Source organism: Magnolia sinica, chromosome 13, assembly GCF_029962835.1.
Source record: "Magnolia sinica isolate HGM2019 chromosome 13, MsV1, whole genome shotgun sequence".
Lineage (NCBI taxonomy): Eukaryota > Viridiplantae > Streptophyta > Magnoliopsida > Magnoliales > Magnoliaceae > Magnolia > Magnolia sinica.
Window position 1 is genome coordinate 15,073,301 of NC_080585.1, and position 4,230 is coordinate 15,077,530.

The following is a 4,230-nucleotide window of genomic DNA, read 5'->3' on the forward strand; positions in this document are numbered from 1 at the left end:
GTGCTAAAAGTAAGCACTGAAGGTGTCGTCCGTCACCCCCAAAACCCAAACCGTCCGCGCTAATCCTCCCGCGCGCGCCCTTTCTCCTAAAGAAATCCCACGCGCCCATCTCCCAAAACCCAAACCCTCTCTCTTTCTCGCACTCAGCCTCTCCCTTTCCCCCGCCCTCTCTTCATCTCCCACGCTCCCTCACCCTCTCTCTCTTGCACTCAGCCTATCCCTTTCCCTCGCCCTCTCTCGATCTCTGTCTCTTGGCCCCATTCCCCTCTCTGTTTCCCAACCTCTCTCTCTCTCTCTATTTTTCTGCATGTCCTAAACAGCATCAGTGAGTAGCTCTAACCCTCTGAGTTCAATGAGTGGATCAAATACGAGGATTTCAACGTGGATGGTTGCCAAGTGAGCACCTAGTTCGATGCCCTAATCCTACATAGACAGTATGCTTTTTCTTCTTCTCCTTTTTTGTTTTATAGGATTTGATGGGTTTTTTAATGGATCTATAATGGCAGCCGGTGGAGTTGTGGTGATGGTGATGGTGATGCCAAATGGAGAGGGTGGAAGCAGAGGTTTTGATGGGCTCGTCAGTGTGCCGCAGAGTTGTGGCAGCTAGTTGAAGATGTGGTGATGGTGATTTGCTATTGAATCTCAGCAGGCTCGAAGATGAGTAGGGTATGGGTAGATTGGGTTGTGGTGGATTGTTCCTCTTTCCTTTTCTTTTTCTTCTTGTAAGGAAAAAAATAAAAATAAAAAATTCCTCCTATATTTCATGCATGCTAACTGTTTGATGAAATGGCTCAACAAGGAATGTTTCATGTTGTTATTTTATTTACTGGATAAGGAGTGCCATAGTTGCTTACAGTGTAGATGCTTGGCATTGCATGCATTTGTTCTTTTACTGATTTTCATTTATACTTTATTATGTTCTGTTCAGGTTCAACAACTCTGTATCCCCTGCCCATGTAGATGATGATGAAGAATCCATCTTTCATTAGACTTGTTTCTTTCAGGGTAGAGGTCAGTAGTATGAATAATGTTTGATGGTATCCACAATTACATCAATTCCAAAAAGAGCTCAAGCTAAGTTTATCTTATGTTTTGTCAAACTTGTTCTCATGTGACTACAAGGCTTATAGACGATAACTAAAACTTTGGGAAGTCATCATTGTAATATTACAGGTATTGCTATTTCCTGCTCCCAAGCAAGTTGTTAATTTTAATGTTTTTTTTTTCTCGCTTCAAGTGCTTCAAATGTGAGGAAATCGTTTCTTTAAATCTGAAGCATTTTCAATGTCTTTCAGCTATATTAGTTGTCTGCATAAGAATTACCATGATATGTTTTTGCGAGTTATGGTAAAATACTCCAAATTTTGCTAGTTGTTTGCATTGTTGCTCAGTTATTAGATGCAATCGCCAAAGGAAATGATTTTCTCAGTAGCAGATTGGGCTACGTTCAAAGACTTTGTATGGGAGGGTGGGGCAGATCCAGTCTATCTGTTGCAGAGACTTAGGCTGCAGATTTTTTGTTTGTTTGTTTAGAGTATCTGGATAATGCAGGGTGACGGGTAGTAGCTGGCGGAGGGTGAGTAGGAATTGTCTCCTTGCTATTGGTTGGCAAGGAGGTGTAGAAGCTGAAGTTTTCTGCATTTTGAGTGGCTGCTTGGCATGCTCTGATTTTTTTCATTCCCCTTTCCAGTCTTCTATTTTCCGATATGATAGGTGAGGCCCGATGTTTTTTGTGGAGCCCACCCGAAAGTGTAGCTTGTACATCTTCGTTTCTTTTATCAAAGATTATGGGCATGGCCCTCTTGAAAAAAAAAAAGGGTTGCTGCCATCACCTTAGTTGATGCAAAAAAAAAAAAAAAAAAAAAAAGAAAAAATAAAAAAAAAGAAGAGGGGAAAACCTTGCCAGTGAACAAACTTTTTTATTTTCACGAAATCCGTCCCTCAATCGCACAACTTGCATTTGTTCTGTGTTCTTGCTCTAATCTGTCATGGCTATTGAAGGAGGTAATGTAACTTTGATTCTTTCTTTTGTATCATGCATAGGTCTAAGATGGCTCTCCAACACATAAATGGACCTAAACAATGTGAGCCATTGGATCTATAGGACACGATGGTATGGTTAGGTGGTTCCAACAGTTAAGATTGTCTAGTTGGTGTCCCTTTTTCTTCACCGGTTGATAGTAAATGGGCTTCGTCACTCCTGAAGTAGTTTGAGTTTGGTTTGCATGTAGCCTGAGCTGTTAGAGTTCTTTGATATTTAGGCCATGACCATGAAAAACCTCAAGAAGTCACTCAGATGCCTATTAAATTCTTAAGTTGTAACGGGATATTACAGGTAATCTGATTGTGGGGCCCACAATTTGTCCAAAAAAAAGAGATATGACCAAAACTCATAGATTCAAACTATATATAAGTCAGTCAAAGACATTTCAGAAACCATCTAACTAGTTGTTAGGTTCCTATATGTATCAAGCTTTCAGCTACTGAGTTGAGATGATGTGAGCAGTTCCCATTTCAATGCATCAGTAATATTTTCTTGCTTGAAACATCATCTTATATCAAATTGAACATAACCTTCTAATCAGTGAATTGTTTCTTTTGAGAGACCTGACTGAAACTTTTCTGATAGCTAGTGCCCTTCAAAAAGTCAACCGAATTTGAAATCAATGACACAGGGCTCCCCTGAAGAATTCATACACAGAAACCGAGAAGCCTTAGAAAGTGAATATGTAAGCTTTAATCTTCATCACTGGATCGACCTATTATTTGGTTACAAACAGCGTGGAAGTTACCTATTTTTGCACTGAGTGGAATTGCAACTGGCCCAAATTGTGCTTCTAAAATGTGGTTTCTTATCATGGTTTTGTATGTTTAATATATTCAGAAGATGTGGAAAATGGCTTAAGGAATGATTTCTTATCATGGTTAAGCACAAGAGAATTGATTCTTATATATTAATGCAGCAACTCTGGATTAAAGGTGACACTACCTAATGCATCTGTCCATTGAAACGCTTCCTGCTGTAAGATTCATGGCAAAAGAGTTAACTTCATCTGTCAAATTCCTGTTTTATTTTTCCCTCTTTTTTTTTATAATTTTTTTTATAGGTACTTCTCCTATGAACATTTCTATGCGATATACTGCAAATTTTGGGAGCTGGATATGGATCATGATTTCTTGATTGATAAAGAGAATCTTATTAGATATGGTAACCATGCTCTCACATATAGGATTGTTGATGGAATTTTTTCACAGGTTTGTATTTCTATTATGTGAACTATGCCAACATCCCTTTTTAGTACATTAAAATAATTTGAACAAACTATTATCTTTCGATACATTTCTGTTTTAATCTTTATCATAGATTCCAACAAACTATTCCAACATAGAGAGCTTCCACCCTAGGAGGTACGTTTGAACCCCACACATTAGAACAAGGCTAACTACTTGGATTTTGGTTATATAGCCAATGACACAAGTCCCAATCAAAATTCACTGAAGCCAAGGCTAAAAGCCTATTGGTCCTTCAACAAAACATTCCTAAAATACCTTAACTACTACAAATCAATTAGTAAAGTTAAAATGTTATTAAATATCCCATCCAAAGATCCAAACACTCTCAAAACTGTTTATCCACAACTGTATGGCTCTCTTTAGGGCTCTATGGTTGTACAAAAGCCCTACTTTTGCATATATTGTTTGTATTAACTCTAAAAATACCCAGCTAATTGGACTTGTTGCCCCCTAAGTCCAATTGCTCCGTTGTTTCATCCATCCAGTTGGCTCTGTTTGTCCCACAAGCAATTATGCTATTTGATGGACTGTTGATTGGATTGTGGACCCCATGGTCCAATTGGATGGGATTTTTGCCACAGGCCTTAATTGGCCAGCGTGTGGGGTCCATTGGTGGAACCTATTTGTTGATCCGTTTGTCTTGCATTGTTAAATCTATTTGTTGTATGAGTAAACTTTGATGTAGTAATTACTAATGCAACTTATGTTATTGTCATTATCTTTTTCAATGGTCTCATCATCTCTTTGATAGGCATCTTCAAAGTCTTAATAATTCATAAATGTTAACTTGGCATCTTCACACAGAATAATGGTTTGCATATTGTGGAAAAAAAATCCATATCACTAGCTAGTGAATAGCTACGTTGAAAGATTAACGTCTGCCTTAGACTTTAATAGTTGACACCTGAATTCACCTCAATCATGTGTGTCTTTCCA

The 4,230-nt window shown here is 38.3% G+C and overlaps 1 long non-coding RNA gene across 1 annotated transcript; it reads left to right on the plus strand.

The window, feature by feature from the left end:
- The first annotated feature begins 540 nt into the window (after positions 1-540).
- LOC131222946 (uncharacterized) lies at positions 541-3,544 on the plus strand. The gene is made up of 4 exons (XR_009160241.1): positions 541-666; positions 929-1,713; positions 3,108-3,255; positions 3,365-3,544. It is a non-coding gene; the product is annotated as an uncharacterized LOC131222946 (long non-coding RNA).
- Positions 3,545-4,230: the final 686 nt, after the last annotated feature.